Consider the following 15,000-nt stretch of genomic DNA (forward strand, 5'->3'; position numbering starts at 1 on the left):
CACACAGAATCATTGTTTTTATGCTTAGTTGGATATAAAATTAATATCCCGGCAGCCGGAAAGGAATTACGATTTCAAGGACTCGGTAAATGGTTTACTGACAGGGAATCTTAATTCAAACTGAGGCTGCAGATGAGAAATTTGAAATAAGACACACACTGTCAAACCAAGGCGAAGAACGTAACATAAGACTCTTCTCCTCATTAAAATCGTTCGTGATTGCAAGCCTGGATACGTTCATTTTACATTTGGAATGAAGTCTATTTTTCTATAGAGAATTGCTGAACATCGATTGTTTATATATCAAGGTTAAAGGGAGTTTTGGCGGCAATAAAACCCCTATGATTTAATATTGGAACGTTCTTTCTAGCTCCATCATCGTCCTTAAAGAAAACCAATGGATGGGTTAAACGAATGATTGTATAATAACATGACACCCATTAGAATTGAGAAATATTCAAAATAACGATTTCAAGAGAAACCAGAGATTTTATAATTGAAAGCGTGAGGAAAGTATCGAGAATTCTAATCACGGTCAAATGTTAGAGATTTGATCTGTCCTTTTGTTTTTGCAATGTTAGGCCGTACACTATTAAACCCCATATTAAGATTGCGAAAGGTAAGTTATGTTTTCTTGATTGTGTACCTTGCAAACGAAGAATTGCCGGAAATACACCTGATTTCTTAGGCTAGAGGGCATATCTTCAGAAAATGAGGTCTAGACACCTTTTCAAATGTCGTTAACTTTAGTTATGGTGGCTAAATATAGCTACAGTGACTAGCCTCTAACACCGATTAGAACGTTCCTTCGGTGTTCTACAAAAGACCACCAATATGTGGTACGCCATCTTCGAGTACATTTATTTTGGTTACGATTTCGTTTCATCTTTCTTTGTGATTTTAAGGGAAGTGTAAGTTTTGTAGTTATTTCGCGTTGCAGCAATGTTCAGCCACGGAAATACAATGTAGTTAAGGAAATCACCAATATAATATGAAGGAAGTGAATTTTTTGCTATTGTTGAATGCTGTAATGAAAGGTTCTCTACCCGATGTCATTGACCACAAGACAAGATGCAAATTAGTCGAAATGAACATACATTATTTATGTAGCGAATTATTGTTGAACATGTTTGTGGTTTTTCTTGCAATTTTTTGCAGAATTGGTACAATCTATAAGGGAGCTTGCTTTATGTGTTCTTATGATTAAGGTATTATAAAACTTGGATATTGAATACTCATATATAATCGCATTAACCAAGAAAGAAACTTAAAAATTCAAACTGATGGGACTGTAGTTAATAAATTTGATATAGGATATATAAATCCAAGGCGAAGAACAAAACACCTTTCTTCGCCCGAAACCGTTCTGACACATGAAGGAGTGATAGCAAGGTTACCTTCATTTTGCATTTATGGTGAACTCAGCTTTTCCTAGTAAAGAATTGCAGGAGGTCGTTTTTTGTCTTAGTTGATATTGTAACATGTATGGTTGTAGCCGAATCTTTGTACGTAATTTGCACGGAGAATCTATCCTTTACACGCTGCGCATTTTCTTTTCGTCTATAAATTAGAGGATCTCGCTAAAAATGCTCATTAGAGAAAACGAAATGAAAAGCGAGAGTAACTAGAGAGCACTTCTTCTGTACACGTTCGACGCACTTAGCTAAAGTAATAAAACTGTAAAATAGTTGTTCTTGAACTTGGTCACTTAATAAAAACGTAAAAATTCGCGGAAGTGCGATATATATTTCGGTCTACGATCCTCGTCTGTCCGCCATTTTAAACATACGTGTATCGTTCAAAAACTAGAAGGAGATTGGGAATGAAGAACTCTGAAATTTATATATGTTGTGTGGAATTTGGTAACAAAGATGGTTATGAGACTTGCACGGCTTCATTCTTTTCCTCGCTTAATATGTATTCTCATCTACCGTATACATCAAGCTTATTTGTCGACTGTAACTATTACTTGAGGAGCGAAAACAAATATGTGTGATTCTTACTGTAAATATCAGTCATTAGAGAGAAGGTTTCTAAAAACCAAAAACCCCCAAGGAATCCCTAAAAGACATTTGTCTTTCCTTGACTGAATCCATCCCCATATATCAAGTTTTTGTGTAATATTTATGATCGTAGCGGGGCTAGGGATTCTTTAGTAGCAATTGATCCGCATACTTAAAGACAGATGATTTAAAAAGATGATCAAAGTGAAATATACCGTTAAGCAACAATTAAATCCAGAGAATTCTTCGAGCAAATTTTTGTGTAACATTTATGACCATAGCGGGGCTAGGATTTCTTCAGTAGCAATTGATCCGCAGACTTACAGAGAGATGATTTTGATGGAGAGAATTTCTTGCTGTGTTTTAGAGACTTTCTAAAGCCCCTAAGAGGTGTATCCTTTAGGGGCTCCCAACGATAATCTTCGATTAAATATGTGTTCGGGAGAGTCAATGTCGATTCTGCGTTGCCAAACAGCTACAGATTTTTTTACTGAAACAGCACCTAAAAAGATTCGCAATAAGGAAAAAGTAGTCCCTTACGTTTTCGGAAGGGATGTTTTCGCAATTTTTTGCACTTAAAATGGTCACCCAGTAGTCTCGGAGAAGCAAATGGTTTGGAGTTCTTAGAATGTAACGATCCGGTAGGAATTTCTGAAATGAAGATATCCGAACAGATCAAATTTTTCTAGGTGATAAAAGTATTTCTTTAGACATCTCTTTAATTTCCTCGTTGGATGCCCTTGGTACTGGATCTGAGATATTGTTTCAAAATTGTCTAATATAGCATACATCTGTCAATATTTAGGTTCTGCATCGTTCTTATAATAACGGTCGAACCCTGATTACAAGTTTCATATGATTAGGACAAAGAATTATAATCTGTTGGGAGCAGATCAGTGGTGGCACTGCCTTCCGCTACATTTTGCGGTAGCGCAAGTTCTCTGGGTATGATGATTCTTTTAATGGGAAACCAAAAAACTGTAACCGCGGATGAAAGGCCGTTGTCCATGGTATTGAATTGAGTGAGTTTGCTTCCCAACAGATATTTAATTGAAAAAAAAAAGGCCTCGCCAAAACATCACGGAAGCATCGTAATTGCTTAAGATAACATGTTGAGTGGAAGTGGGATAATCGTAATTTTTGAAAAGCTGGGATTTGGTAGCCATACTTAAGTACAGAGCCCGTAAAATAACAAAGCATACTTATAAGTCATTAGCATTTGCACAAAGTTGCATCACGAAGTAAATGATTTCAAATGGCATTTTGGACATGAGTTGTTAATTAAGGTCTAACTTATGATGAGATCAAATTATTTTATTAAATAGAGATCATACTTGCTGGTTTAACACGGCATTGAGCTGTACAGAATTTGGATCAAATGTTCATTTCCATGGAGCGCCATGACCAAATGGCCGAACAAGGTCAGATTATCAGAGAATCGTCGCCACCGAGAATCCAGGTCAGGTAAAAGAGTCCGCTTATGTCTATCCGAAGACTGAGGCTTCATCCTTACCCTTTGAATTTTCTGAAGGAGTGATTCTGCGTAGTTAACTGTCTTTACGTAGTCATACGGGCTTGCTAGGCGGAGAACTCGTAATTCCAATGTAACATAGTCGAAATCAGTAACTCAACTGTACTTGCCAGTGATATAATTTAGACAAGTAATTGATGATGGCACTTAAAGAGCATTCGGCATTACTACAAAGCGCTTCGAAGCTGAAGAGCAGAATTAAGAGCACATTTTACCTATTTGTACTTGAAGCGTATATTCAAAATATTAACAAGGAAATATTTCGTTTTGATCTCATATGAGATCACAAAAGCATTGTTTAAAAGTAGCCTGGAAGATGTAACTGCACACTTAGAAGAAGTTCAGTTTATTCTTCGTATCAACTATTTGCTCGCATTTACCGCAGCTTTAACATCATAATTCCTTTCGCTAGAGGAATATTTACATCGAACCAAGCTTGAAAACCACTGATAATTCTGTGTAGACAGGAAGTGAAGAACTTGGGATTGAGATTTATAAGTAAACCAATTGGTAGTCTGAGAAATTCTCGAAATAAGTTATTTGTATGGATGAAGACGCTTGGTGTTTGAGTCTGCAGCAAATTCTGTACATGATATCATAAGCATTTGAATTTTGTGTAAGAAATCTTCATCTTTGAAAATTGATCACAAGGCAAAGTGTAAATTAGTCAAAAATGAACGTACATTATTTATGTAGCTAATTATTATTGAACGTGTTTGTGGGTGAGATGTTTTCGAGGAATTTTGGAGATTATAAGGAAGCTTGCCTCTTGTATTTTTATAGTTAAAATATTAGAAAGTTCTCTGTAGTTAGAACTAAGCGGCACTTAATTAAATATTCCTTTGTTTGGATTTAACTGCCATAACACAATTTTCAAGATGATGAACATTCAGAGAATAAAACAAATTGTTAATAAATGATGATGAAAGATGGATTTTACTGAATCAATGAGACTCATTCAATTGTTCATAATTCATGCTAGTCATCAATTCAAATGAATAGCTACTAGCCTTGACAATGTCAGACGGAGAAGGCGACGAATTTGTCAGATGTATTTACTATCAATGCAGACAAATTTCTTATTGCTTTGGGAAGAGAGTTGTTGATTTGACTTTACGATGCGGAACTTCAAGTTATTTCATTTGAAGGGAAGAATTTAGTTGGAGTTTCATAAGATAGTAATTTGTAATTATGTGCAGCTAGTTATAGCTAACGTAGTGGAAACTCAACAGAATTTATAAATTGTTACTATAGCTTCCCAGAAGGAAAACGTGGATATTGAATACCCTTTTAGGTAATCGCATTTAGTAAGAAAGAAACTTTAAAATTCAAACTGATAGGACTGTAGTTCATAAATTTGATATAAGATAAGTAAACCCAAGGCGAAGAACACAACACCTTTCTTCCCTCGAAACCATTCTCACACATGAAGGAGTAATAGCAAGGATACCTTCATTTTGCGTTTATGGTGAAGTCAGTATTTTAATAAATAGTTACAAAAGATCGCTTTTTTGTTTCAGTTGATATTGTGACATGTATGGTTGTAGTGAATCTTTGTACTTAACTTGCACGGAGAATCTATCTTTTACACGCTGTGCATTTTCTTTTGGTCTATAAATTAGAGAAGCTCGCTAAAAATGCTCATTAGAAAAAACGAAATGAAAATCTAGAAGGAGATTGGGAATAAAAAACTCTGAAATTTATGTTGTGTGGAATTTGGTAACAAAGATGGTTTTGATATTTGCACGGCTTTATTGTCTTCATCACTTAATAGGTATTCTCATCTACGGTATATTCCAAACTTATTTGTCAACTGTAACTATTACTTAGGAACGAAAACAGATATCTGTGATTCTTTCTGTAAATATAAGTCATTTGAAGGGGTTTCCAAATATCCCCAACAAATCCCTAACACGCATTTGACTGTCTTTCCTTCATCTTTAAGTTTGAATCCATCCCCTGATACGTAGATAAGCGTCTTAACTTTGCTGCGGGCTTGTTAAGCGGAGAATTTGTATTTTCAATACCAGATAATCGAAACCAGTCATTCAATTGTATTTGCCAGTGACACAACTGATGATAGAAATTCACTTCTTCGACAAATTCGCTCTTACTGCTGACATGATACAACGCAATCCAACGATGTTATGTACAAGGAGAAAGACTAAGTTTATGGCAGAGTCGAAACAAATCTTCGAAGCGAGCAGTTGGCAGCGATTTCTTCTACGCTAGTTTGTTCATTGCTCTTTTACAGCAGCTTGTTAATCAGACAATACACTGAAGATAATGAAAGGTTAAATTGGCAGTTCGGAGGCTCTTAAGGGTGAAACCACAAATTTGCACTCGGAGTCCGAAAGGATAGCGTACGTAACTCGATTCTCGCTTACCCGTTCACTTCTCCTATGTTTTTTCTCTTATTTCCAGTTCAAAAAACTGAAAAGGAAAAAGGAGGGGTTTTGTTTAGTCAACAGTTTTTAAACATACGCTTCCAATAGCTCAATTAGATCTGCATGAAGCCCAAGATCTCTACGTCGTCCACAAGTTTGGCGAGTATCGCTTAAACTTGGATATTTCCTTTTCTCAGTCAATTGTTTTGTCCCAATTTAGTTCCAAATCCAAGACTAGCCAGATGATCGTCAGACGGAGAATGTTGTTCGCAGATGACAGCGCCCTTGTATCACACAGTGCTAACGATATACAAGTCCTGGTTGACAAATTCGCCAAAGATGCATCACAGTTTACTCTACTCTAAAGACGAACATTAAAAAACGAAGCGTCTTAATCAACCACTTAAATGAGACTGATGATGTGCCGTCAGCAATCAAGATCGAGAACCAACCACTCCCAATAAGTACGAATCTCACCTATGTAGGCAGTACAGTTTCAGAAGCCGTAAAAATCGACCAGGAAATTACTCTGAGAATAGAAAAAGCTAGTGGAGAAGGCAGGTCTTCCATCTATGGCTGATATAATAACAGAGATGAACCTGAGATGGCTCGCTGACGTAGGGAGGATTACTCCCAGGAACCTTATTGATCTATTCATGAGACAGTCATTGTCGTTTTGACAGACTGCAGTAAGTTGAATGCCTTACTGCAATAAAGATTTTAATATCGCAGCATTTCAGATCCGCAGTTCAGATATATTGGGGAGAAATATTTCTTTATGCTCTACATTGACGAATGACAATTCCGAAGAGCGGCATAACATGTTGAACGAGCTAGAGAAAAAATAGGAAATATAACGGAGAACCTCATGTAAGCTTGCAATTTCGAGAAAGGTGCAGTTCTTGTTCTTTGTTTTAATTCTTTGAAGGATAATTCCACTCGCTAATTTGAATGGAAAATGTCGGCATTGTTATCCGAGAATCACAAGGTTTGTCCCTATTAGGTAATTTTGAAAAATTTAACTTGATACCCTAGTTCACCCACTAGATTCCAAGTTGCAATTTTGCCCACGAAGAAAATGTGATCTTGATAAGCTCTTAAAAACGCTGCAGGATTCAAAGGTGAATATTGGTTCTCCTCAAAGGGCTTTAAAAGATGATCAAAGTGAAATATACTGTTGAGCAACAATTACGTCCAGGGAATTCTTCGAGAAAGTTTTTTTTCTAATATTTACGATCGTAGCGGGGCTAGGGATTGTTTAGTAGCAATTGATCCGCATTCTTAAAGACAGATGATTTAAAAAGATGATCAAAGTGAAATATACCGTTAAGCAACAATTAAATCCAGAGAATTCTTCGAGCAAATTTTTGTGTAATATTTATGACCGTAGCGGGGCTAGGGTTTCTTCAGTAGCAATTGATCCGCAGACTTACAGAGGGATGATTTTGATCGAGAGAATTTCTAGCTATGTTTTAGAGACTTTCCAAAGCCCCAAAAAGGTGTATCCTTTAGGGGCTCCCAACGATAATCTTCGATGAAATATGTGTTCGGGAGAGTCAAAGTCGATTCTACGTTGCGAAACAGCTACAGATTTTTTTTACTAAAACAGCACCTAAAAAGATTCTCAACCAGGGAAAAGTAGTCCCTTACGTTTTCGGAAGGGATATTTTCGCAATTTTTTGCACTTAAAATGGTCACACAGTAGTCTCGGATAAGCAAATGGTTTGGAGTTCTTAGAATGTAACGATCCGGTAGGAATTTCTGAAATGAAGATATCCGAACAGATCAAATTTTTCTAGGTGATAAAAGTATTTCTTTAGACATCTCTTTAATTTCCTCGCTGGATGCCCTTGGTCCTGGAGCTGAGATATTGTTTCCAAATTGTCGCCTATAGCATACAGCTGTCAAGATTTAGGCTCTGCATGGCGTGTGTTCTAACGGTCGAACCTTGATTACAGGTTTCATATGACTAGGACAAAGAATTATAATCTGTTGGGAGCAGATCAGTGGTGGCAATGCCTTCCGCTACATTTTGCGGTAACGCAAGTTCTCTGGGTATGATGATTCTCTTAAGAGGAAACCAAAACATTGGAAGCGTCGATGAAAAGCCGTTGTCCATGGTATTTAAATGAGTGAGTTGGCTTCCCAACAGATATTTAATTGAAAAGAAAATAGCCCCGCCAAAACATCACTGAAGCATCGTATGCTTAAGATAATATGTTGAGTAGAGGTGTAACAATCGTAATTTTTGAAAAGCTAAGATTTGATAGCCATACTTAAGTACAGAGCCCGTAAAACATAATTATAAGTCATTATAGGGTGTGCACACAGTTGCAACACAAAGTAAATGATTTCAAATGACATTTTGGAAATGGGCAGTTGAAGTGTAACTTATGATGAGATCAAATTATTTTATTAAGTAGAGATCATACTTGCTGGTTTAACACGGCATTGAGCTGAATAGAATTTGGATCAAATGTTCATTTCCATGGAGTGGCATGTCCAAATGGCCGAACAAGGTCAGATTATCACAGAATCTTTGCCTCGGATAATCCAGGTCCAGTAAAAAAGTCCACTTATATCTACCCGATGACTGAGACTTCATCCGTTTTGCATGCAATTTACCCTTTGAGGATTTTGTGTAGGAGTGATTCTGCGTTTTACCTATTTGCATTAAAGCGGATATTCCAAATATTAACAAGGAAATATTTCGTTTGCTCTATGAGATCACAGAAGCATTAAATTTAAGAAAGCTTTTGCAGAGTAAACATTTTGTTTAAAAGTAGAAGGTAAGATATAACTGCACACTTAGAAGAAGTTCTGTTTATTCTGCGTATCAACTATTTGCTCGTATTTACCGCAGCTTTAACATCATAACTCGAACCAAGCATGAAAACCATAATTCTGTGTGGATAGGAGGAAGTCAAGAAACTTGTGATTTAGATTTATAAGTAAGCAATTGATAGTCTGAGAACTTCTCGAAATAAGTTATTTGTATGGATGAAGACGCTTGGTGTTTGAGTCTGCAGCAAATTCTGTACATGATATCATAAGCATTTGAATTTTGTGTAAGAAATCTTCATCTTTGAAAATTGATCACAAGGCAAAGTGTAAATTAGTCAAAAATGAACGTACATTATTTATGTAGCTAATTATTATTGAACGTGTTTGTGGGTGAGATGTTTTCGAGGAATTTTGGAGATTATAAGGAAGCTTGCCTCTTGTATTTTTATAGTTAAAATATTAGAAAGTTCTCTGTAGTTAGAACTAAGCGGCACTTAATTAAATATTCCTTTGTTTGGATTTAACTGCCATAACACAATTTTCAAGATGATGAACATTCAGAGAATAAAACAAATTGTTAATAAATGATGATGAAAGATGGATTTTACTGAATCAATGAGACTCATTCAATTGTTCATAATTCATGCTAGTCATCAATTCAAATGAATAGCTACTAGCCTTGACAATGTCAGACGGAGAAGGCGACGAATTTGTCAGATGTATTTACTATCCATGCAGACAAATTTCTTATTGCTTTGGGAAGAGAGTTGTTGATTTGACTTTACGATGCGGAACTTCAAGTTATTTGATTTGAAGGGAAGAATTTAGTTGGAGTTTCATAAGATAGTAATTTGTAATTATGTGCAGCTAGTTATAGCTAACGTAGTGGAAACTCAACAGAATTGATAAATTGTTACTATAGCTTCCCAGAAGGAAAACGTGGATATTGAATACCCTTTTAGGTAATCGCATTTAGTAAGAAAGAAACTTTAAAATTCAAACTGATAGGACTGTAGTTCATAAATTTGATATAAGATAAGTAAATCCAAGGCGAAGAACACAACACCTTTCTTCCCTCGAAACCATTCTCACAAATGAAGGAGTAATAGCAAGGATACCTTCATTTTGCGTTTATGGTGAACTCAGTCTATTAACAAAGAGTTACAAAAGATCGCTTTTTTGTTTCAGTTGATATTGTGACATGTATGGTTGTAGTGAATCTTTGTACTTAACTTGCACGGAGAATCTATCTTTTACACGCTGTGCATTTTCTTTTGGTCTATAAATTAGAGAAGCTCGCTAAAAATGCTCATTAGAAAAAACGAAATGAAAATCTAGAAGGAGATTGGGAATAAAAAACTCTGAAATTTATGTTGTGTGGAATTTGGTAACAAAGATGGTTTTGATATTTGCACGGCTTTATTGTCTTCATCACTTAATAGGTATTCTCATCTACGGTATATTCCAAACTTATTTGTCAACTGTAACTATTACTTAGGAACGAAAACAGATATCTGTGATTCTTTCTGTAAATATAAGTCATTTGAAGGGGTTTCCAAATATCCCCAACAAATCCCTAACACGCATTTGACTGTCTTTCCTTCATCTTTAAGTTTGAATCCATCCCCTGATACGTAGATAAGTGTCTTAACTTTGCTGCGGGCTTGTTAAGCGGAGAATTTGTATTTTCAATACCAGATAATCGAAACCAGTCATTCAATTGTATTTGCCAGTGACACAACTGATGATAGAAATTCACTTCTTCGACAAATTCGCTCTTACTGCTGACATGATACAACGCAATCCAACGATGTTATGTACAAGGAGAAAGACTAAGTTTATGGCAGAGTCGAAACAAATCTTCGAAGCGAGCAGTTGGCAGCGATTTCTTCTACGCTAGTTTGTTCATTGCTCTTTTACAGCAGCTTGTTAATCAGACAATACACTGAAGATAATGAAAGGTTAAATTGGCAGTTCGGAGGCTCTTAAGTGTGAAACCTCAAATTTGCACTCGCAGTCCGAAAGGATAGCTTACATAACTCGATTCTCACTTACCCGTTCACTTCTCCTATGTTTTTTCTCTTATTTCCGGTTCAAAAAACTGAAAAGGAAAAAGAAGGGGTTTTGTTTAGTCAACAGTGTTTAAACATACGCTTTCAATAGCTCAATTAGATCTGCATGAAGCCCAAGATCTCTACGTCGTCCACGAGTTTGGCGAGTATCGCTTAAACTTGGATATTTCCTTTTCTCAGTCAATTGTTTTGTCCCAATTTAGTTCCAAATCCAAGACTAGCCAGATGATCGTCAGACGGAGAAATGTTGTTCGCAGATGACAGCGCCCTTATATCACACAGTGCTAACGATATACAAGTCCTGGTTGACAAATTCGCCAAAGATGCATCACAGTTTACTCTACTCTAAAGACGAACATTAAAAAACGAAGCGTCTTAATCAACCACTTAAATGAGACTAATGATGTGTCGTCAGCAATCAAGATCGAGAACCAACCATTCACAATAAGTACGACTCTCTCCTATGTAGGCAGTACAGTTTCAGAAGCCGTAAAAATCGACCAGGAAATTACTCTGAGAATAGAAAAAGCTAGTGGAGAAGGCTGGTCTTCCATCTATTGCTGATATAATAACAGAGATGAACCTGAGATGGCCCGGTGACGTAGGGAGGATTACTCCCAGGAACCTTCTTGATCTTTTCATGAGACAGTCATTGTCGTTTTGACAGACTGCAGTAAGTTGAATGCCTTACTGCAATAAAGATTTTAATATCGCAGCATTTCAGATCCGCAGTTCAGATATATTGGGGAGTAATATTTCTTTATGCTATGCACTAATGAATGACAATTCTGAAGAGTATGGTAACATGTTGAACGAGCTAGAGAAAAAATAGGAAATATAACGGAGAAACTCTTGTGAGCTTGCAAAATCGAGAAAGGTGCAGTTCTTGTTCTCTGTTTTAATTAATTGAAGGTTAATTCCTCTCTCCGGTAAAACAAATTCTAATTTGATAGGAAAATGTCAGTATTGTTATCCGAGGATCCCAAGGTTTGTCCCTATTAGGGGATTTTGAAAAATTTAACTTTATACCCTGGTTCTCCCCCTCGTTTTTAAGTTGCAACTTTGCCCACGAAGAGGATGTGAACTTGATAAGCTCTTGAAAGTGCAGCAGGATTCAAAGGCGAATATAAGTTTTCCTTAAAGGGCTTTAAAAGATGATCAACGTGAAATATACCGTTAGGCAACAAGGAAATCCAGGGAATTCTTCGAGCAAATTTTTTGTCTAATATTTATGATCGTAGCGGGGCTGGGGATTCTTCAGTAGCCATTGATCCCTAGACTTACAGAGAGATGATTTTGATCGAGAGATTTTCTTGCTGTGTATTAGAGACTTTCTAAAGTCCCAAAGAGGTGTATCCTTCAGGGGCTCCCAACGATAATCTTCGATGAAATATGTGTTCGGGAGGTCAAAGACGATTCTACGTTGCGAAACAGCTACAGATTTCTTTACAAAAACAGCAACTAAAAAGATTCTAATCTGACCCTAATTTTTCCCTCGGCTTAATTTAGGCTCCAAAGAATGTTTCTTGAATTCAACTGAGTGCGTATTCAACCTAGGTAAAATGAGGATCACCAATTTAACCTAGGTAAAAACAGATTCAACCTTGTAACGGATTTTACTGGCAACATGTATTCACACCTTTTGCGATAACTGTACGGCTGATTTCTTTTGCATTTTGGTGTAATGTTTTCCATTCTAATTGATTGAAAAAAGGTTTTATGATGAAATACACACGAAATGACACTAGTAATACTCTTGGCCTTTACGTCTTGTTGCTTCGGGGCTGCTTGTGGGGAGATCCAAGATTTGAGAGAATTTAGAAGGGGAAACGCTTTTTTGCTTCATTTTCATGAAGAGATTTCGATGGAAAATAGGACTCTTCAAAGAACTGGCAAAACAAACAAAGTAGACCGTTCACCACGGTGTTTTCGTTTTCTCTGACTAGTACTGTGATCCTCTTCACAAAGGTTGCAGAGTGTTAAAACTTTCGCTCGAGTAGGAAGATCCTATTAGTAGAAAAATATCAGCTAGGGACAGCAACTATTTTTCCCATGATAAGTAAATTACAGAAAATATACGACGCTGGAATGATCCGGTTTCTAATATCTTTTCAGTGTTGGGGCTTCCTCCCTTCCCACTGCAAGCAACCACTTACAATGGTAAGTGAAGTGCAAAGGAAAAATTGAAGCCAAGGGCTAGATAGTTTTTTAGCTGCGACTTTAAACTTGATTTTGTGCAACGATTCCCGAAAACTGGTTTGCACAGTATAAAATATAAAAAACCTAGCTACTTACGTTGAGTTGCTTTTGAGGTGGAAGCAAATAACCCCAGTTGCGGTACTTTAACACACACTGGAAAAATCCTTACCTGGTTTTTTGAATAACAGTTCCAGAATCTTGGAAAACTTAAAGGATTCCTAGCGACCTTTCTCATTTAAAAGATCATTTTAGTGGACATCCTGCATAATTCCTCGCAATAGCTGTGTAGCTGTGTAACCGGGCCGTCTGATTCATTTGCAGGCAAAGTAACCATTGTGAGTTTTTCTAAACAAATTTTGTTTGTATCAACCTGGGCGCCCTCGCTTGCAAATAAATGTTCCCATTTGAGATAACAGGAAATGGCCGTACTTTGTTCTTTGTGCATAGTTTTTATTGTTTCCTCAAACTTAGATCACACAGGATTTTCTTATCCGCAAAATGCTGGGCTCTAAAAGCCTGGTCCTCATTCAACAAGTAAAAATACATATGTAGTAGAAAATTGCCTTAGCTTGTGCCTGGACTTTTAAGCTAGCGACCCTTTAAGCTAGAAATTTACCCTATACGGGCTCTGAACGTTCAGGATTAAATTGCACGTTATGAGGGCCTTCTTGTGGTCACGTCGTTTTTTTGCAATCACGAATCCATAGTCTTTGCTTTGGGCGAGTGACTCTGGAAATATCCAGATTGATCGATTGATTGACTGTTGTTCTTGAATACGATAGCTCGCGCTGGGATGTTTGTCATTATCTGGATTTCTTACAGCACGTCGTTAATCCTTTACCTCTTCCAGGCCTTTAAAAGAGGAACGTAAGCCCTAAAAAATCAACCATCTAATTGTTAATCACTGCAGCAGAGCGTTGTTTAAGTAAAGGTGGGCAGACACGAGGAGTCATGTTGCAGCGACATGTTCCAGCGACAAAGAGGTGTGTAATAAACACTGAGGCGACATGCATTAGGGTCGTTGTTGTGATTTTGTCCCTGCTGCAATTTTCCCTTTGGTAAACAAGCGATGCCATTTGGACGAGACTTAAAACAATTTTCGCTATTGAGTTTGTCGTTTGCAAATGAGGAAAAACTACTCAATCTAGGACTAGATTAGCAGCGTATGTCACATAGCATTTAACGACTTCAAAGATGCAATTTTAAAGTATTTAAATGAAGCTAAGCCTAACAATTTATTGAAAGCTAACCGAATAAAAAGGCTTGGTTAGTAAGAATGGCATCGACCGTCGAAAATGGCATCGCTTGTTTACCAAAGGGAAATAAGCGTCCTTGATACATGTCGCCTCAGAGTGCACTACACAAGATTTTTGTCGCTACAACATGTCCCTGAAACATGACCCCTTGTGTCTGCCCAGACACGAGGGGTCATGTCTAATTGTTGTGATTTTGTCCCTGCTACATGTCGCCTCAGTGAACACTTCACACGTTTTTTGTCACAGCAACATGTCCCACCTTTATAGACTGCAATGCATAGAGAGAACAATAGGATTTCATGAGGGTCAGTAATTGTAACTAGAAGGACACGGTTTAGGATGACAGTGACTCACGTTTTGAGAATCTGATCGGAAGTTGTTATCAGTTCCTATTTTAGTTCTGGTGATGACATCTGCTCAGGTGGTCGAAACGTGAGTCCATAGAGACCTTAAGATACCCCGGAATCGGTGTACAGGTAACGGGTGGCTTGAATTTTTTTTTTTTTTTCATTTTGCGATGACGTCCTCGGTGTTACCCGGTAGACCCAGCCATTTTTCCGGGGTAGACACCAGTTTACCCGCAGAAGAATTACAAGTAGCTAAGTTTAAAGAGAAGACATGACGAAAAAAAGTAAGTTTTTACGACGTTTCAAGTGAATTCTCTGACTTCTTGGCAATGTTATTGCAAGTAAGTTGAGATATTTTTGCCCAATTTAAATTTTAGCTATAAAATGCAACCTCGTTTCCTGGGTCTCTCTTCCCTTCCTT

General features: G+C 37.1%; 1 protein-coding gene across 2 annotated transcripts in view; it reads right to left on the reverse strand.

The window, feature by feature from the left end:
* Positions 1–15,000, reverse strand: part of LOC138048218 (uncharacterized) — a 72,127-nt gene that overhangs the window by 43,306 nt on the left and 13,821 nt on the right. For both annotated transcript variants that reach the window (XM_068894595.1, XM_068894594.1), the window contains exons 2-3: positions 13,146–13,850; positions 5,922–5,967 (exon numbers count right to left, since the gene is read on the reverse strand). The gene's annotated coding sequence lies outside the window, so the exon portion shown is untranslated. The remainder of the gene's footprint in view (positions 1–5,921; positions 5,968–13,145; positions 13,851–15,000) is intronic.

The sequence above is a fragment of the Montipora capricornis genome, chromosome 1 (assembly GCF_036669925.1).
Source record: "Montipora capricornis isolate CH-2021 chromosome 1, ASM3666992v2, whole genome shotgun sequence".
NCBI classification, from domain to species: domain Eukaryota; kingdom Metazoa; phylum Cnidaria; class Anthozoa; order Scleractinia; family Acroporidae; genus Montipora; species Montipora capricornis.